This window comes from Zalophus californianus, chromosome 3 (genome assembly GCF_009762305.2).
Source record: "Zalophus californianus isolate mZalCal1 chromosome 3, mZalCal1.pri.v2, whole genome shotgun sequence".
NCBI lineage: Eukaryota > Metazoa > Chordata > Mammalia > Carnivora > Otariidae > Zalophus > Zalophus californianus.
The window spans coordinates 40,060,351-40,082,866 of NC_045597.1; positions in this window are offsets into that span (position 1 = coordinate 40,060,351).

Genomic DNA, 22,516 nt, shown 5'->3' on the forward strand with positions numbered 1-22,516 from the left:
TGGTATTTAAAGCTTTGACAAAGTTTGATCAGTCTTTTCTTACATACTCCATATAGTCCAATTAGTTTTATTTTAAGTTTTGTTTTGACATTAACAATGGTTGCATATCACTGTAGGTGTTTTCACTAAGATCCTTCCATAGTTTAAATACTCAACATATTAGTTAAAACAACCACATAAATATGTAGTATATATCATATATCCACATATAACCACATATATATGCTGGTATATATAATATATCACTTTCAGTATTTTTTTAAAGATTTTATTTATTTATTTGAGAGAGAGAGAATGAGAGATAGAGAGCACGAGAGGGAAGAGGGTCAGAAGGAGAAACAGACTCCCTGCTGAGCAGGGAGCCTGATGTGGGACTTGATCCTGGGACTCCAGGATCATGACCTGAGCCGAAGGCAGTCACTTAACCAACTGAGCCACCCAGGTGCCCTATCACTTTCAGTATTAAAATTAATAATTATTATATGCCTTGCATTTTTGTTACTTTACTGTATATTTCCTATTTAGTTACCATTCAGTGAAAATTTATTTTGGTTGGAAAAAATGTGTTTTTTAATGCCATTTATAAATTCCACCAGTTTTGCAGGTAAAATATGTGCATAGATGTTAAGTGCACATTCAAATTGGTGGTACTTAACTAAATCTGACAATGGGGGATCTGTTTTAAGTGTGCATGTCATAATTATTTAAAGCTCTGTACATTTGGCATTTACTACGTGAACACGTGCCCTTCACAGTGTGAGTGTTTCCTGTGAGTGGTATGTGAGTACTTGTTGATAAAGCTTTGGTGGCACTTAAGGACGTAATAAAGGTTTGGGGTACAGAGACTATGAAGAGTTCTAATGAATCATGAGGTTTTTAAAAATAGCGTTGATGTCAGGCTTTATATCTGTGGAGTAATTTGCATTCTCATTTTCAGATAAGAGAACTTGAACCCTAGAGTGGTCAAATGAACCATGAATGACTACTTCAGAGAGTGAATAGAGAGTAAAGTACATTTCCCAGCACACCATTTACATAGAGATGTTTCTAAAGTCAGGGAATTCAACGGGGTAATAAACATCAAAATGTTCCTATATTCAGTAAAATTTAATCAAAAATAGATGAAGTAATTCTGGATCAAAAAAAAATGTTTTGTTGGTGGTAGATGCCATTAAAGGGGCATTTGTTTGGGGCTGGCCAGATCTATTTCTTATCCTTTAAGTTTGCTAATAGATACAGAAAGTGTTTCTCTTTTGGTAGTTACGTGTTGTTTGTCTCATCCAGCTCTACATTGAGTTCCTTGAGGGAAGGAAGGGACAATGGTATAATAATCTTGTGTTCATTCACAAAAAGTGCCTCTACATAATAGGTAATTAATAATTATTTATTGAATATATATCTTAACTCAATTTGACAGTTCTGAAAGGAATTCACCTTTGGTGGAAAAAAATGGATTTGATGCTTAGATAATTAGAATACCATAGATTTCTTAAGTAGTCACTAGACAGCATTAATGGCCCCTGGATAATGGCCCCTAAAATGCTAATTTATTCCCCCACTAAGTGGGTCTCTCTCTGTACCTTTTGATATAAGCGTCATTTGTAGGGTTAGAAGAATGAGTTGAATCTCTTCCTGACAAAGACAAAGCATGGTCTCAGCTGATCCCTGAGGCAAGAAACCACAGGTAGTAACATTCATGTCTTCTTCTCATTATTTGGCTATGGGGATGGGCCTTGTGCATAATTGCAATTAGATTCAGGTGAGCACCAGTACAGTTTTTTATTAGAAAGCCATAGTTAACGATAGGTAGCTGCCAGCTTATTCCCCTTGGTGAGAAATAGAAAGGAATTCTGATGAGACTTTTTGAGAGAATAATAAAAGTTAAATGCTCATTTTTATGTACTTAATAATATGTATTGAGGACCAACATTATTTGCTCAGTTAAATCAAGATATAATCTGATGTTACTGTGAAATTGCTTAGATAATACATTTAATATTTCTTAAATCTTTTTCTTTTAAGGGAAAGTTGTGTGTGTGTGTGTGTGTGTGTGTGTGTAATGTTTTAGGTTCACCCTTAAGTGAGAAGTCTACTATCTGAATTTTGAAGATCCAGAAATTTGCGATGCCAATTTCCCAGGGAAGTTTCGGTTTTGGAATTCCTGTTGTAAACAGCTCACATGTACAAAGGATTGAGTTTTTTTGTTTTGTTTTTTAAGATTTCACTTATTTGAGAGAGAGAGAGCATGTGCATGCAGGCGTAAGTGGCTAAGAGGCAGAGGAAGAGGGGAGAAACAGACTCCCTGCTGAGCAGGAAGCAACCACATGGGGGAATGGGGCTGGATCCCAGGACCCTGAGACCACCACCCAAACCGAAGGCAGACACTTAACTGACTAGGCCACCCAGGAGCCCCCAAAGGATTGAGTTCTATTTTTAGAGTCTGAGAATTTCTATTAAAAGGAGCTCATTGTTTACTTGGTGTCAGGAAGCACGCTTCAGTGTGGACACCACATAATCCCTCCCACTCTTAAAATAAAATCCTTTATTTTTAGAGCAATTTACCTTTTTGAGAAAGTATAAAATAATAATATGATTTCTTTTTGATGCATTTGAAATTAGAGTTTCATAAAGTATGAGGGTATTCTAAAATTTGAAGTATTACACCTTAATGGACAGTTCTAAAACAGTTTTAGATATTCAGAACTGCCAGACAAGTCTCTTTACTTAGATAACGTGGAGCAAACAAGAATAAGGATTCTTCCAATTTCTTCTAGTTGTGCCCAAATTATTTATTATTGTACTAGTGCAACTGTGGTGATACATCAGCATTCTTTATTGCTATTTCATTTTATAATACTTTCTGAATATGCAAGTTAATATTTCATTTTTAAAGGTTTAAATTTTAATGTAGTTTGTAATGTCACCTGAGGAGTCTCTAAAATCAGCAACAAGTTGTATCCAAGGAAATTGGATTCCACTGTAAAAAGAGAAACCCCTCTGAAGTATATGCAATCTGCCTCAATTATTGCTTGCGGTTAATCTTGGGATCCATTTTATCTTAAGCTTTCAAAGCGTTTTCATTTACTGATGTACTAATAAATTTATCAAAGTGTATTTATGAATGCTATATGTAATTACCCAACCTATTTTTGTCTTACCAACTAAAAGAAGGGCTGCTAAAATATGCTTGTTCTGATATACATTGATTTTCCTACTTTTCTTTGTGTATGCATACATAAGCATACCAAATTTCAATAAGAGTTAAGACCCTTAAATTTTTTATTATTTTATAGCCTCAGTTAATTTACTATTAACTGTTCATGTTAAGAATGCCCTTAGGTATGATGAAAAGATTAATATTCACCCTAGAGTTACATAGCAAAAAAAAGTTGAAATTTTAACAATTTATACTTAAATATATTATGGATATGAGTATAATGGAATATTATATATGGAAGATATTTGTGACTGAATGCTAATTGAGAAAAACTGGATACATACACATATGTACAAATACATATGTATATATTCACATACACACGTACATGTAGGCCTCAAGTTTGCAATGTGTGGATGGAAAAAATTGGAAAAAATATGTCAACAGATAAAACAGCTGTTGTCTATAGATGGAGAGATTATAGGACTGTCGTTCTGTGTATAGCACACTCGTGCTACTGCCAAGATCCTAAATATTTAGTGAATTCACATTCAGGAAGAAGAATTATCTTTATATTGTCTCACTGTCCCCATCTGCTCCACGTTTTCTATAGAGAAAAGCAAAAAGACAGATGTATAAGCAGAAACCCACTTTGGAAACATTAAATATTTAACAGAAATTGGATGCCAAGTAATTTATATAGAAATTTGCAGTTTACATGGTTTTAACCACTCTTTATTTCTCAGCTACTTTTTTTTTTTTTGCTTTGTATGGATAGGCCTTTAATTATGCCCATATGAATGAATTTAATTTATATTAAACTTTGTCCTTAAATAACACACTAAAATAATTTCAATTTCCCTGAATAACAGGTTTCTGATCATTATGGACACAACTACAAGACATACTGCAAGGTGTATTTTCAAGATCATGAGATGCTATTTATTTAAAAAAATGTATGGAAATATGAACTTATAATTGAACACTATTTTAAAATTTATATATTACAATTTCCTTGGTCCAGATTTTGTCCTTTTTAAATATTCATTCAGATGTGTATTTACACAGATGATAGCCTGTTCTCTACACATTTACTCAGATAACTATTTTACATGACTTAAAATCCACTTGGTAAGAAAAATTATAAAAAATAGAAATCAGATAATGAGGTTAAAAGAGGAATGCAAATGTGCAGATCTTTACAGACAAGCATTTTTTTTCCTCAAATAAAACAAGATTTGGTATTAAGATTCTCGATAACCAAATAAACAATGTAATCCTGTCACGTAATTACTTTTTTCCAGAATCAAAGTCTATCTAAAAAGATAGAAACAAATTTTAATAGTAGAAATTTGTATATACTTAGGGGACTAAATAATATGTGGAATTACATTTTAATATTAACAGTAAATTCAGAAACAGATTTCGTGTCATAATCTTTACCAATGAAACCTGATACCATTGTTATTTAGAAACATTTTCTAGGTACAAGGAAAGCAGCATCAAAATTGAAGGCTGTGGGTGCTAGGTCCCCTTGCCCAGTAAAAATGACTCTATGCCTGGAAAGCAAATCTATAATGAATAAAGAAGCTGCAGAATGCTATTACTGAATCTTTACTTTCTGTTAATTCAGGAAATACAGCATAGTGGTTAAAAGTGTGGGGTTTGAAATGGAAAGAAATGGATTTGAGTTTGTCTTGTGCTATTTATATTTTACCTTCTCTACTTTAAACTTCTGAAAACTTCAATTTCTGTATCTTTAAAATTCCAATTAATATGTCTATGACTATACATATATATAATAGTTCACAGTTCATACCTTCAGATTTGAAAAGAAATTACCAACTTATCTGTCATTTGACATGTTTGGTTCCAGAGCTAAGTGTTCTTTTGTTGTTGTTGTTTTTAGATGGTCGGTAGTAGCCTCTTGTCAGTTAAAACTTACTCATATAACTTAAGTACATTTTAATATCTCAAATAGTAAAAAAAAATATATATCTCAAATAGTACTTTTTGCAATGTTATGCATGTGACTGTAATTAAAAAAAATAAATTTTTTAAAATGAAAAAATCCACAATTTAAATAAGGACATTTTTAGCAATTTAAAATTATATTTTTATTTGCTGGCCTTAGTTATTTTTGGTTTTTATTATCCATATTTCCTTAAATATATGATATTATTCTCCTGCTTTAAAAGTGCCTATTCGTTCAAGTCTTGCATTATCTATAAAAGGTTTATCTACTTAAGTTTTACTTAACCTATATCCTAAGATGGTACAAAATTGTATTTACTCCAATAAATGAATATTCTTCATTACAACATCACAAATCAACCCTCATCAACCTGTCTACCCTGTGTAGTTTATTTATATATGTTATACAGAAGAAAGTGATAGGCAAGGAGGAGAAACGCAGACTGAGTGGTTTGCAGGGTTGAGGCTGAAAGGGAGAAATGGGATGCTAATCACCAAAGAAGTTAAGAGAAAGAAGTGACAGCATGAATATTCTGACTTTGGCTACAAAGATGTTTTGGTAAGAGTCAGACTTGCCCCCCCCCCCCCCCCCCCCCCCCCCCCCCCCGCCAAAAAAAAGTAATAGACTGTCAGGGCAGGTCTTGAGTTAATTCTCTGGTATCTGGTCTTTATTTATTTTTTTTTAAAGATTTTTATTTATTTATTATTTAACAGGGAGAGAGACAGTGAGAGAGGGAACACAAGCAGGGGGGAATGGGAGAGGCAGAAACAGGTTCTCCACCGAGCAAGAAGCCTGTTGCAAGACTCAATCCCAGGACCCTGGGATCATGACCTGAGCTGAAGGCAGATGCTTAAAGACTGAGCCACCCAGGCGCCCCAGGTTTCTGGTCTTTAAACACAGACCAGATAAACACTAATGGAGGATAATATGTGGGGAATTTAAGTTTGATTAAGTGGCAGAACCAAATGACCTTGAAAGCTTCGACCTTCTTATTTGCAACCCTGCACCTGACTGAATGTATCTCTACCCTCCAGCGTTTGTAATGAATTATCTCAAAAGCAGGAAAACATAGATCTCAACTCCAGTCTTGTCCTTGCTTCAGTCCATTTTTCATGTTGTTCTCCATGCTGCTGCCAGAACAATCTTTCCAAAACATTAATTTGATTATGTCATGACCTTTCCCCTATCCTCCAAATGTTCGGATTCTACTCTTTCTCTGGTTAAAGCACAAATGCACCCTTTGAAGCATGCCTGCCTGACAAAGATTCACCATTAAGTATCCACCTTAGGGATTTAACATTTTCCACCATGCCATAGCCCCTTAGTCCAGCCATGCTGCTCTACATACTATTTGCCCAATTTGTCATATTCTCTAAATACATCAGTGCCTTTGCTAGATTTTTATTTTTTATTTTTTTGGTACTTTAGGTAAATTCCAAAGAATTCTTCATTGCATTTCCAAAAGGTCAATGCTCTGGGAACCCTCCGTGACCACTTTATAGCACTCATTGCACTTTAACCTTTGTGTATGTGCTTTTTACCGTACTTTGTGTATGTGTTTATCACTTTACTTAAATACTTGAACTCTTTGAAAGGAGAGACTTTAAGAAAAAGAATCCTTCAGTTTATTTCTTCAGCAGAATGCCATGCATGTATAGTAAGTTCTCGATAAATATTTGGTAAATGACCAAGTTAGTTTGCCATCCAAATTCTTACTAATCTTTATGTGTTTTGTGTAGGCAATGGTAATATACAGAATTGCCAAGAAAGGAATTGTAATGCATGGGTCAAATAGAACTTGGACCTGTGACTACCATACAATCAGAGTAATTGTGTAAGATAAAGTGAAATTTCTTTTAACATTAGGCCAGATATATACTGTGGGACAAATTGAGTGACTACTCAAGGATAAAAGGCTGTGTGCCCAAGTTACTTTTGATAGTTCGTTAGAAGTAGTGAGTATATGTAAGGGTAGTGATCAAGGAAGTCTGGATAAATGAGAAAAAAAAAACTATTTTTTTTTCTGGAAAATAAATAGAATGAATAGAAGAAAAATGAGATGGTTGTTGAATGAGGTCATTTTCATAGGCTCATCTTCCAAAAGATTTTATTTTACTTTGTTCTGTCTATCTAGTCATCCAAGTACCCATCCACTCATCCACCATGTTTACCTGTATCTATTTGATTGTGATTTTTAAATTGAAAAGTAGGAAACAAATATGGTGAAAATTGCAAACAATTCTAGGTGATTTACGATATAACCTTATGTCTTATTCCATCAGCACACCACCTTAATCCTCATTCCAAAACAACATAGCAGGTTTTATATATATGAATAGTGCAAGAAATTTTCAGACTCATAAAAATAAAAATTTTCTTTCTCCCTAAATGAATGCATATCATACGTATTGCTTGTACTTTTAAGCTTAAGAATGTATCTGGAGATTATCCCACACCAGTATATTTTGATAAAGCTTTTTTAAGGTTTTTATTTAAATTCCAGTTAGTTAAGAGAATATGATATTAGTTTTAGGTGTAAAATATCGTGATTCAACACTTCCATGCAACACCCGGTGCTTATCACAGGTGTAGTCCTTAATCCCCATCACCTATTTACCCCATCCCCCCCCACCTCCCCTCTGGGAACCATCCGTTTGTTCCCTATAGTTAAGAGTCTGTTTCCTGCAGCACCTGAGGGGCTCAGTTAGGTGCTTGCCTTCGGCTCAGGTCATGATCCCAGGACCCTGGGATGGAGCCCTGTGTCTGGCTCCCTGCTCAGTAGGGAATCTGCTGCTTCCCCCCCTCCTTCTCTTCCTCCCCCCTGCTCTAGCTCCCTATCTTTCTCAAATAAATAAATAAAATCTTTAAAAAAAGAGTCTGTTTCTTGGTTTGCCTCCTTCTCTTGATAAAGTTTTGTGTTTTTTTTTTAATCAACTGAATAGTATTCTCTCATATGGTTAGAACTGTAATATATTTACTGAGTCCTTTAACAGTGAAAATTAATGTTCTTTCCTTATTGTTTGCTCTTACAAAAAAAAAAAATGCTGCCAGGATCCTCCTTCTAAATATGTCTTTGCATATTTGGGTGATATTTCTGTAGGTTCTATTTCTGGAGGTGGAATTTCTAAGATTTGCTGTTACTACAACTTCCTGTTAAGCATCTTCCAACATTTTCAATTGTAATAATATGTTGGTTCTTATCTTTTATTCAAAGCCAGCTGCGTAGTATCATCTTTTCCCTCTTGGCCTCCATCATCCACAACACCTTTCCTCTTTTATGCCTCCTGTATCATTCTTACAAGTCGTCTTGTGATTATTTTGAGCCCATTTATCTCAAGATCCTTAATTTAATTATATCAGCATAAGCTTTTTTATCATGGATGGGAACATATCCACAGGCTTCAGAAATTCCGACATGGACAACTTTGTGGCAACACCATGCTACAAAAAAGTGGAGGATTTATTATACTTTCCCTGTCCCTATTTTATTATTATATTGGGAGTGGGGCTGGGCAGTTGTGAGAATAGGGACAAATAACATGCCTTATTTATTAGATTTCTGGGCACAGTCTAAACTTGAAAGAGAAGCCACATCGCCTGGAAATTCTGAATACTGAAGAAATGCATTGACTTCAGTAGGATTTGAAGTTTTTTCCTTAAGAACGAGTTTGCTGATTTCTACACATAGAATAAAATAAATAAATAAATATTGATTCCCCCCTGCCACACACACATACACCTCCACCACAAATACTGTAGGAGAATCTATTAGAAGACCTCTTTAATCTTTCCGGGTGTGTAAGGAGCTTACAATTCTGAGACTCCCTTGACGTGGTATATGTCACTTGTAGGCTTGTTCTTAAGTAATCACAAAAATCCTTGTTCTTCCTCTTTGCTCATTGCCTCTACAGACTTAGCAGAGAATTCTGAAGAAGTCCTAGAAGATGATGGTACATGATTTAAAAAGAGGCAGGGTTGATGAATCCATCTTGCAAGACTGTGCTTGGAATCCTTCATTAAATTATTGTCATGAGTGAAAAATAAATCAGTATTGTGTTAAGCCAGTGAGATTTGGGAGGTTGATTATTATAGAAGCTAACCTTACTCACCCTAAGTAATATGCTATATTTTATTTCAGTATCCAGTTTATGCTCTTCCCATATAGAAATATTGTTGATTTTTACTTTAATTCTAAAAGTTTTACAATGAAAATACTTTGGAATTTCTCTATAAACTATCATATTATTTGAAAATAATGACAGTTTTGCTTATTTCTTGTTCATTTAAAAAAAGATTTATTTACTTATTTGTCAGAGAGTTTGAGAGAGAGAGAAAGCACAAACAGGGGAAGCGGCAGTCAGAGTAAGAGGGAGAAGCAGTCTCCCTGCTGAGCAAGGAGCCTGATGCAGGACTCCATCCCAGGACCCCGGGATCATAACCTGAGCTGAAGGCAGACTTTTACCTGACTGAGCCACCCACGCATCCCAGTTTTGCTTCTTTGTTTCCAGTGCTTCTCTCTTTCATTTCTAGTCTTGCCTTATTTTGCTGTGTAGGCACACCAGAACAATGTTGAATAGAAGTTCTGATAATAGTAATGATAGTAATAATAGTCTGCTTTGGCTTACTTCTGGTGTTAGAATTAACATCAGTATATAATATATGATGTAATAAGATTTTTTTCCTGCATGAGAAAATTCCCTTTTAATTCTACTTTGTTAAAATATTAAAAAATAATGAATATATATGTATATATATATATATATATATATAATACTAAATGTGTTCGTCAGCATGTATTGATACAATTATGTGTTTCTTCTTTTATTTGTTGTGGTGAATTCCATTCAGTGATTTTCCAGTGTTTATCCAATCAACCTGCATTTCTGGAATAAACTCAACTAGTTTATGATGCATTATTTTTTGTATGCATGGCTGGATTTTATTTGCTTATATTTTATTTGCTTATATTTTATTTAGAATTTTTATATCTAGTATCATGAGTGTCTTAAGTTAATAGAATAATTTTTTATGGTATTTTCTTATTATCTTTTAACATTCTGCGGCATCTAGTTCTATCTCTTTTGCTCATTGTATTCTCTTAATAACTTTTTAAGGTCTGAAGAATCTGAGTTTTATCTCCTATTTCATTCCTAGAATTGTTTATGTGTGCCTACTTTTTTTTTTTTTCCTTGATCCATCTCACCAGAAGCTCTTCAGTTTTATTAGACTTTTCATGGAAACAAGTTTGGCTTTGTTGATAGCAACCATATGTTTGATTTTTGTTTTATTACTTTCTACTCTTATCTTGACGGTTTTTCTCTAATTTTTTAGGTTTGTCTCACTGGTCTTTTATCAATTTCTTCGGAAGTATATCTACTAAGCTCATTACTTTTTTTTTGTATAAGCATTTAAGCCAGGGGTCAACAAAAATTTTTTTGTAAATGAGCATATAGTGAATATTTTAATTTATATGGTCACATATGGACTCTGTTCCATATTTTTGTGTTTTTTCACAACACTTTAAAAGTGTACAAAAAATTTTTTTTAAACTCAATAGTTGTACAAATGAGCATCAGGCTGGATTTGGCTCATCAGCCATAGCTTGTCAACACCTGATTTGTCAGAAGTGTCCCTCTAAGTAATATAGTATCAGGTAACAACTTTCGAGGTTATTAATTTCAATTTGTAAATATTTGCCAATTTCCTGTGGCATTGCAACTTTGATTCATGAGGCTTTAGAATATTTTTCTTAATATTTTAACTTATTTTTCTTGACATTATATTATTTTTACTTTCTAACTTATTCACATTCTGTGTAATGACCGTCCAAACTTTTGAAACTCTTCAAGGCATGCTTTACAGCAAATGAATATTCAATGTAAGATTGAAAAGAAAGTGTATTCTTCAGTTGTTGGATTCAGATGTTCTTTGGAACATTTAGATCACCTTTAACATTTCCTTGATCAAATTTTTTTCAAAGATTTTATTTACTTATTTGAGAGAGAGAGAGAGAACACATGAGGGGCGGAGGGTCAGAGGGAGAAGCAAACTCCCTGCTGAGCATGGAGCCTGATGTGGGACTTGATCCCGGAACTCCAGGATCATGACCTGAGCCGAAGGCAGTCACTTAACTAACTGAGCCACCCAGGCGCCCCCTTGATCAAATTTTCTATATATATTAATAAATCTTTGATTTTTTTGTTCTACCAATTCCTTAAATAGTTGTTTTAAAATCTCCCACTGTGATGATATTGTTTCTTGTAATTTCTGTAAATTTTGAAACTATGCTATGGTTGTATATAAATTAAACTTGTTTTGTTTCATGATGAATTGGAACTTCTATCATCATAAAGTAATCCTACCTGCTATTTTTGTTTGTCTGTTTGTTTTGCTTTAGAACCTTTTTTTGCCTGGTATTAATATTATTGCAACAACTTTTGTCATTGTTTTTAGCATTATTATATTACTTTATTCCTTTTATGGTTTAACTGCACTGCATTCTTGTGTTTGACTTTTTTCTTCAGAAAATAGCATATACCTAGGCTTAGTTCTTTTATCCAATCTCAAATTATTTCAGGATTTATTAATTTACATTTGTTTTAATTATTTTTTAAAGATTTTATTTATTTATTTGAGAGAGAGAATGAGATAGAGAGAGAGCATGAGAGGGGGGAGGGTCAGAGGGAGAATCAGACTCCCCGCTGAGCAGGGAGCCCGACGCGGGGCTCAATCCCAGGACTCCAGGATCATGACCTGAGCCGAAGGCAGTCACTTAACCAACTGAGCCACCCAGGTGCCCACATTTGTTTTAATTATTGATATGCATTATTAGTACTATCTCATTTTGTACATTTCATTTGTGTGCTTTTTCTTTAAGTTGTTTCTGTTTTATTCTACTTTATCTTTTGGGGGTTTAATTATAATTCTTGAATATGTAGTTTGGTGTCCTTTATCAGTTCTGGAAATTTTCAGTCAGTAACTCTTCAAAGTTAACCTTTTGGAGGTTGATGAGTAAGAGTATAAATTAAACCAAATTGAATATGAGTTAATTGTTAAGCTGGCAATAGATAAATGATGATTTATTAGACTATTCTATTTTGTATATATATATTTAAGATTTTATTTATTTATTTGAAAGAGTGAGTAAGAGTTAAGAGAGCACAAGCAGGGGAGGGGCAGAAGGAGAGGGAGAAGCAGACTGCTTGCTGGACATGGGGCTTGACCCAGGACCCTGAGATCATGACCTGAACCTAAGGCAGACACTTAACTGACTGAGCCACCTATTCGTCCCTTGTATATATTTTTTAATTTCATAATTAATAGTTTTTTTAAAAGTAAATATATAACCAGCTACCAAAAAATCACTTTTTATATCTATTCATAGATGAGTTTGAAAGTATTTTTCCCCCAGTATTTAGTAGCAGTGGGTAGAGAAATTTTTCTATTTTGACTGACATGTCATTTTATATGTATAAAAAATAACTACGTATGCAAAATCTAAACAGAAAAAAGTACAAAAGTCTTAAGTAAGAGCTCAGTGAATTTTACAAGCAACACACCCATGTAACCTGAATTAGAATAAACACCCTAGACATTGCTCTGAAGCTCCCCTTAACATATATTGGGTTGATCCTTTCCAAGGGTAACAAATATCCTGACTCCTAATACTATAGAATTGTTTTGTCTGGTTTTAAATTTATTTAAATGAGTCATGCAAAATGTACTTTTTTGTTTCTAGTGTCTTTAGTTCAATGTTGTATTAATTTGAGTTTTTAATTTTAGTAATTATATTTTTTGTTTCTAAAGTTCTCTTTTTTCAAGCTTGCTTGCTATCTACTGATATTTTACATCTGTCTTTTATTTGTTGAACTATTTATTGTACTGGTCATATAATCTACTAATTTTTCCAATATCTGGAATTTTTGTGCTTCTACTTTTGCTGTCTGTTGTTTTCTGTTCATTACAATTCATGTTACCTTATTTATGCATGCATGTTTAGTGATATTTATTTGCCATGTGTAGTTTATTTTCTAGACAATTTAACTGTGGAAATACACAAGATGTGGGATGAAGTTGGATTGCTTGAGGAAGGATTTACTTTTACTTCTGTAAGGCACAGAAGAGAAATAATATTTTGAGACTTGGGGCATTCTGGGGTTGAGATTTCTCTGGTCACTCACTCACAGTGAATTTGGGAAATACCCCTGGAAAGTCTAGCTCCTTATTGCAAATTCTCACATTACTTTTTTTTTTTTTTTTGGAGGTACTACTTGGAGGTGATAATGCTACTTTTATTATTAGTTTGTCCTTAAATTGAGGGTGTGAGTATTTGAGATGCTATCTCCTAATCTATGTTGAGCCATATTTGGTCCGTAAGCTTACAAACCTAAGTAACTAATGATTATGTTCACTAAGTTTGGAAAATTTCTTCAAGGAAGAAATGACTTTAGTGCTCTACTTACTACTGAGTTCTTGTTTTCATGTAATTTTTGTCTGAGGATTCTTTATAGTTTTTGATAGCTCATCATTATATAAAGAGATGTTTTTGTATGATATTAATTCATCTACTACACCATGTTTATGGAAATGAAAGTCAACACAGATATTTCTTAGGTTTCTTTTTTCCTTCTTGATCCTTACAATAAATTTCCTTTGTTTGAAACACCTATTTTTAAAATTGTTTTCTGGTTTTACTTGGAGAAGTTATTGTATTTATTCCAAAAGGCATTTATATTTCTACTTTATAAGTTATTGACTTTTTTGTAACCTGAACTATAATTATAATTTTGTAAATTATCCATAGTCTTTTCAGAGAGAGCTGCTTTCAATACATGTGTAGTAGTTTCACCTTCTTAATTATGATATTCTGGACTTTCATAAGCTCATTTTCTTTTTTTTGAGAGCAATATCTTATTTATTTCTTGGAACACAAACAAAACTGACTCCCTTCAGTTCATAAGAGGTTGAATTGTTTTACTTACAAAATGTTCCATGTAATGAGTAACTTGGTAGAAATTTTTCTTAAAAAACAAAATATAATGCTTAAGCATCTCCAACTTCTATTTTTCTCTTTTATCCATCTGCCCCAATGAAACTCTAGATTTTTGACTAAGTTTTTGAGAAAGAAAACTATGTGGAGATATGTGTATTTTAAATACTTGGGTTGAGTGGAGAGAGGTGAGTGAATATGTGTGTGTGTATTTTTTAACTAATACTTTATTTTTTATGAACAATTTTTAGCTCACAGCAAAATTGAGGGGAAGTACAGAGATTTTCCATACACCCCCTGTCCCCACACATACATAAGCTTCCCCCATTTTCAACATCTACCACCAAGGTAGTACTTTTGTTACAACTGATAAGCTGGCTCACTGATTTTTTATCTACTTGATCTTCATTTCCTGAGAGGGGTTAATTACAGTCATATACCACATTTGTATTTTTCTGTATTTTAGTGTTTTTTTCTTGATGAATTATGATATATAGATATATATATTATTTGATTCATAAATAGACTCGAGATGAGACTATTCATTAGAGATAGAAAACTATCATTATCAGGGTCACAGATATCTTTAACTTTTTATATTAAGACCAACCTTGTCTGGTAATAATAACAAAACTTGATCCTCTGATTTTCCTTTCTTGCACCACGTATCCAACATTGATCAAATCACTGTGACTAAGTGTGATTTAGAACTCTGACTAGTCAACTTGAGACTAGTAAAATTGACTATGATGGTGGAATGGGGATCTGGAGAGTCAGGAAAATGTTCAGTTAAGTTTGACACTAAAAGAGAAAAAAAAAAAAGGATGCTTTTTCCAGAAGAATGGATAAGGGTTACTTGATAGACAAAAACAATGCAATATTTATTAAAGCACTAGATAAATCAAGGCAGCTAAGGCGAGGTCCCACAACTGAAATTGGAAAACATTTGTCAGTTTGGTTGAAAGGAATACTAAGGAGGGTGCCTGGGTGGCTCAGTTGGTTAAGCGACTACCTTCGGCTCAGGTCATGATCCTGGAGTCCTGGGATCGAGTCCCACATCGGGCTCCCTGCTCAGCAGGGAGTCTGCTTCTCCCTCTGACCTTTCCCCCTCTCGTGTACTCTTTCTCTCTCATTCTTTATCTCAAATAAATAAATAAAATCTTTAAAAAAAAAAAGAAAGGAGTACTAAGGAATGGATAGGGAAAGGAAAAGGGTTTTATTTCTAGGGGGAATAAACAAACAGAAAAATTTTAAAAACCTAATTTCTTAGAAGATAAGTAACCTATATCCCAGTTCATTAAATCCACTTATTTCTTCAAACGATTTTATTTTATTTTATAATGTTAATTGTATCTTCACAACATAATTTTCAGAAAAGTTCATTTTGTCTCTGCCTAAGATTCCTGCTCTGTGTTGTGGACATGAGGGCAAAAAGACCGGAGCACTGAGAGGTGGTAATGTAGGGATGGGACACAAGGAAAGCAGGCTGAGAGGGAAACGTAGAAGCTGATAGAGCTGGTCAGCTCTTCCATCTTTCTACCCTTCAGTATACAATTTTGTTTTGCCTTGTTTGGGCTCCTCAGTCTACATCTGCAGCACCAGGGCACACAGGGAAGGCTGAACATTTTTCAAAATGCTATTATAAAGTCCAAATGAAATCCAGTTGTAGTTATTAGTATCCTGGATAAGCTGCTATTACAAAGGCCAAAGAGCAGTAGCTAATAAATGTTAAAGTTTAATTTCTCTTCCAATTAATAGCTAAGTCCTGAAATGACAGAGGCTCCCTGATATTAGTTACCCAAGATCCTTTGACCTTATTAATCTGAGGCCCTCAACACACTGCTTCAATTTTATGTCAAAAAGGGACCAAGGTTCCATTTCTCAAATCTTTATTTCAGCAATAAGAAAGGATAGAAGTTATGTTGGATGGCATACTCCTGGCCTCTAATGGTATTATGGCATAGAAATTGAACTCACCACTTCCTGTTCAAGCCCTTTAACCTTGATGTAGTCACATGGCTCAATATTACTGAAATTGAGCCTAAGAAATGTAGTCTTTAGCTGGGTGGCCATGTATGCTGATACAATTTAGTGTTTTTATTACTAAAAAATAAAGAAGGGTATTGTGGGAAAACCAGTTTCTGATTCATCAAATAAAACTAAATACTGTAGATAGATTAGGTAAATGGCTCTGCTTCTGAGGAGTTATAGGGATATTTGGTAATTAACTGACCATAAATGCCTACCTGGCATATGGAAGACATATGAACACATCTTGAATGAATGAGTGAATGGCTAAGCCATCAAAGACCCAGTTAAAAATGACAATAACAGAGCATGCCAGACTCACCAAATCAATTTCGTAAATATTTACTGGAGGATTGTAGATCAAAACTTGTATTAGGCACTGGGTTAACACGTATCTATATAAGACATAGAACCTGCTCTAATGTGCTAAAAATTTGTAAGGAAGAATTTTAAAACTAATATACAATTATATATATATTCATATATATATAAACTAATTAGATATATATATTTTTTAAATATTGAATTCTCACACATAAATATCACAACTCTTCTTCAGGGTTTAAATCCTATCAGCTTACCTCCAAGAAGAATCTCAGATAAGTTTGCTGTGATGCATGCACTCCTTTTCAGCCTTGTGTAGATCCATACACATATTATTAACCAAATTCATGAGTGTGATGTACAAGCAGAATGTTAATATATTTCTTTGCAATAAAACATTCTTGCCACACAGACCATAAGACTCAATAGTGACATAATGAATGTATTTTCTCTTTAGGAAAACTTTGCAGGAAGGCAAGTCACAAAAAAAGGTTGCTTGATGAACCTAAAATCTCAAAACTGCATGGAACTAATTGAAAATTTAGTATCTATAACAATCAAATACATTCATTTTCCCACAGAAGTTTCCTCACCAATGGGACTGGGATGTTGTAATATATTGGCATAAGCTTCTCCCTTGAGTGCTTCAGAAATGGTGTCAGCTCTCATTTTATTCCCATATGTTGTTATTATTATTTTTTTTAATCAGACCAATGGTGATCAACACTGTGCCATCTCAAACCCAGCTCTGAGTTTTGATTGATATATATTTTGTTTAGATATCCTAATGTTTTGTCCAGCAGGTAATTATGGAGCCATTTTATTTCTTCCAGGTGATTTGGAATGTTGTTTTAAATCTTACTCACTGTGTTAACTTCATCATAAAAATTTACTGAAATGTATTAAGAATTGCATTAATATATTCCTCAGATATTTAAAATACAAGGCAAACTGGGCCAAATGCTGCACTTAATGTATAATAAATATTATGCAAACACAGAGGGAAATGTATTTGATTAAGGGCATCAAGAAAAGCTCTTTATATAAACAATTATGTTTGAATGGAGCTTTGAGGAATGAATAAGATTTCAAAAGTGGAAAAATGGTAAAGAGCAATTTATGTCAAGGAATCTGTGCAAATAGGCATAAAAATTACAAGACATGTTTATAGAGTGGTAAGTAATCTGATGTGCCTAGAGGATAGTAGTGTTTTAATATAAAATGATATTAGAAAAAATTACAATTGTGTGAGATACCATGATAAAAATATTACCTTTTTACTATTATAATTTTAATAATGATTCAGGACAATGGATTTGTATTAACTGATCAAAAAGGAAAGACTATAGAATCAATGAATTGAACATTCTCAGTGTGTGTGACTGAAAAGGCAGAAAATTAATAGAAAATGATCTAACCAGTCAAAGAGTTGCTTATCTAAGGATATTATTCAATAAGGCATCTTGAGTTTCATTTTCTCTTTTTCCTTTTCTTCTTAATTATCAGGCTTCCTGAAAAAAGCAGCATGTTAATGCACAAGATTGTCTAGATCTATCATATAGAACAGTCTTTCTTTTAGTATAAAATGTATTGCACCTAAAAAAAATCCTGAAAAGGAGACTTTAAGTCTCCTTTCTACTCTTCCTGCCCATGAACTCCTAAATCTGATATTAAACTCAATAAATGGAACTTCTTTGCAGCATTTTATCAAACCAACAGAAGTTGCCTTGTTGAGGGCACTGTATTATTATTAGCCCATCCTATATGCAAATGAAATACTGTGTATGTGGATAACAGTAAAAGACAAAGAGAAATATAGACTGAAAACTTTTGATTAAAAAGACTGTTAAAAATGGAAAATTATAGTCCATCTAATAGTAATTTATCTCCCTAAGATATTACATTGCAAAAGCAATCAGTTGTTTAAGATTGGTTTACAAACATGGTGCTCAGAAATATATCATGGGGAAATGTTCGAAAAAATATTAATATTATGTAGGGGCTCAAAAATCTTTATCATTTAAGACGTGTCTCTGTATTTCTTCCTTTCCATGCTCCTTGGAGAAAGGTCATAGGTGTACATGATGTCCAGCTCAAGTGACATGACTCTACAGCCTAAGCTTCACAGGGCCTGGCAGAAGCTAGTTACCATGTCACTCTTCTCCAGGAGCCAGAAAAACACAGGGGTAAGTCCCCAACTGGTAAAACTTCACAAATACCTCCATTTGACTTATTTGTCTGACTGTATGATGACCCATCTCAGAAACCTCAACAAAATTTGTCTGGCAGAGGATTAATTCTGGAAGATCTCTATCCATCAAAAGCATGGCTCATTTGTAGTTCTGAAAGCTCGTATATAGCGTTGTCTTTAGGCTGATTTACAGCAGCTTCCAGAATGCCACTCTAAAGCATTCAATTTCCTTAGGAATCTCATTTTACAAAATACTAACGAAGGAAAGCTTAAAGATGATTCTACTGAAGTACAATTATTGGTTTCCCAAGTTTCAATGTCCAATGTACATATACTTGAATACTGAGGATGGAGGAGACCAGGAGGAGAGAAGGAGCAGAGAAACTTCATGGACACTCTCCGTCTTTGTATAGTGTGCACCAAATGACCATGTTTCAGAATTGACAAAAAGTACCCAGGGGGAGGAAGAAGATGTAGAAAACAAAAAGTTAAAAAGTAACAACTAAAAAAACCCATAACAAAGTGTTTAATTAAAGTTCCATGTAAATTTGCTCCTAGACTCCCAAATCACCTGAAGTGGTTCTGTTTCTTGACTTCTTACCCTGCTGTGAACAAATCTGCACAATGTCAATGAGAGGTTGGAAGGGTTAGATAAGGGTGTTGTGGATGAATCTGGAAAAGAAATAAGCAGATGTTATGGAGGCCCTTTAGATTTCTGGAGGAGTATTTCTATACTAGCTCTAGATTATTATAAGTACTGCATCAGTTCAGCCAAAAAATGACATCCAGTAAGGATTGATCGTTTCTTCTTTCAATTACTCTGACCATGATTTTGCTACTACAGGTTCTTTGGAGACTACACAACAGCTTCAATCACCAATTTTGAGCCTGCACTCATTTTCTTTAAATATTTTATTTATTTATTTGAGAGAGAGAGCACGAGCTGGGGCAGGGTCAGAGGGAGAAGCAGACTCCCCACCGAGCAGGGAGCCAGACATGGGGCTCTCTCCCAGGACCGGGATCCTGACCTGAGCTGAAGGCAGACACTTCATGACTGAGCCACCCAGGCGCCCCAGGGCTGCACTCTTAAATCCTTCCCATTTTAATAAGTTTGCAGATATTTCTATAAGAAGCATATCTACACAACATCATAGGTTGTTTAGGAGTAACCACCTTTGATCATAACAACAGTGCAGTAAACGAAAATTACAAGAAATCACTTCTTTATGTGTAGGTTAATCATAGAAGGAATGGTACTGAAGCATTAGGGATTCTTTAATAATGATAATAAGCAGACCTTAGTACTCATGCATGCTGGGCACAATTCTAAGTACTTTGTTTCTAATACACACAAAAAATCCAGTTAGGTACTATGGTTATCAAAATTTACAGATTAGGAATTTGGTCACTAAGAGTTTAAGGAACTTGCTCACAGTCCCACAGCTAAGTGATAAAGAGAAAAATTAAACCTGAAGATTCTGAATCTGCAGGCGTTACACCTTACTGCATAGTGAACTCCTCTGACACTTATCACTATTATTTCTGAAGGCAACTTTATAAATAGAAAAACCTTAAGATTTTCACATGTAATGAATGTTTTCATTAAAAATACTAGCTTAGTCTCAACAGAGAGTAGTTTTAATTAATCAATTAACTTTGAGGCAATGCGTGCCACTAAATTTTAAATTTGCATTTACTTTTATTGTGTCTTACTATTTCAAACAGTCAATAACTAGACAGCAAGCTTTAGGAAAAAAGTGTCATTTCTGTATGTGACTACTTCAACTGTCTGCAAATACAGTGCGACTCATCTCCTGACCGTAACTTTCTTGTTTTCAGTTGGCCTTTTTTCCAATAGATTTTATTTACTTTCAAAGTGACATTTCAACAGAGGTATCCACTCTCATTTCCACTCTCCTTTGACATTTCTGTGACTTAGAGTGCAAGGAGCTGCTTGCCAAAGACTTGCTAGATTGATGTTGGAAGGAAAGAAAAAAAAATCTGCAGATAGCAGATGTTTCTTTTCTCCTTGTTGTGCCTATTACTTTGAAAAAGTGACACTGCTTAAAAACAGATTTCAGATGTTCTGTCTTTTTGGCAGCAAGAGTGGATGTGTTGCCCAACTAGAAGTGTAAGTATTGTCTCAAAAGGCAAATTGAAGATGGAGGATGGAGGAATAAATAAACCCTCAGGAATGCTTTGCTTTTTTTCTCCTCAAAGAGCAATTTAATACAAAAAAGACCCTAAGTTGGCTGTAACAAAGTACCTTTGTTACACATTTCATTTTGACCTTGCCAAGGAATGGCTAAGATTTTAAATAATACTTGAACTAATTTTTATTCTTTCTTATTTGTTGAGTGTTTCATGGATATTTTTCAGATCTCAAATAGAACTGGTTAGAGATATTTGGGGAGTCACATTTCCAAGTCATAGATGAATAATTCAGCCAAAAGTTATTATAAGACTGTTACTACCATCACAAAAGACACCAATCGAGTTTCTGTTCACACTTAAGGGGAACTATACAAATTATCAAAAATGTGCCCCCTCCCAGGTAGACTGATTGAAAAAAAAATAGTTTCCTCTATGAAAAAACAAATTATGAAAGGGCACCTGTGTTTTCAGGCTAAATGCAAACCTATGCAGAACCTTGAGCAACTGAGCATTGTGCTGGCTTAAAGTCCCTACTTGAGCCCTACCATGAGCATTTGGGCAGGGCACCAAGTGCACACACAGATTCTATAGGCATGCAAATAGACTAAAGCATCTATCCAGAGATTTTTCAGAATCTCCTGATTTAATATCCTCACGAAAATTTCCCATTTTCATGTTCTGTTCACCTCAAGATCCAGAAAATGGGTTCAAATGGGCTATGAATGGCAAAACCATTGGCAATTCAAGACTAAGTCAAGAAAATTCAAGAATGCCAGAGTAAGAGTCATGTTGCACTTATCATGCATCTTCCTTCAGATTCTTCCATTCTCCTAGACGTATCAGATGAGAGGTATTTTGCCTAATAGATCAATTTGGGTTATGGACACCATTAAAGCATAATTTTTAAGAAAAATTTGCGTATAGTTTTCCTTTCCATTTGTCACATAAGTAATGAAAATATTGTAGCTGGCAAACTAGGCCTATCTTCTTAGGCTATTTGGTAGGATTAGAATGACTTTTTTATTTATGCAGATGGCATCCTGGCAGGTGAAAGTGTAAGAACTCTTGAGAAATTGATTACTTTCTGGAATGCAAAGCCACTTTTGAGAAATGGTGGATATTTTTTTCATATAGAGCCCAGGATCTTATGGGAAATGTGGGATGGAATCACCAAACATCCTTTCATATTTAAAGTTAGAGAAAGGAATGGGATTTTGGCAACCCAACGAAAATCAGTGCCAGGAAGTCATACAATACAAAGAAAGAAACTTCTATAGAGGAAAGGACAGGTCTAGGTTGAAGAATTAGTTTTAAAAATACTTTAAGTAATTTTGGTAGTGTATTGTTTAAAGAAAAGTGTTTGATTAATACTACAACTTGAGTGATGTTGGGAGCACCTACCATCTTGACTGCCATCTTGATATTTGAGCTTTGGGGAAAAGTGATTGTGCATGTAAGATGTAAGAAAATGTCAATGTTGCAAACTTGGAATGGTTTTCAATAGTTCTGCTCAAAAAAATGGACTAGTAGTGCCATCCCTGTAGTAGATAAAGCATCTGTGAGAGCATGCCACTCCATAAAAATACTGTGGGGTAGGGAAATGAAACAGCAGAAGAGGATTTATTAGAAAACAAATGTCTCTCTTTTTGCTGTATTAAGGCAGAATAAACCCTCATTTAAGATTTAATAACTCAATTA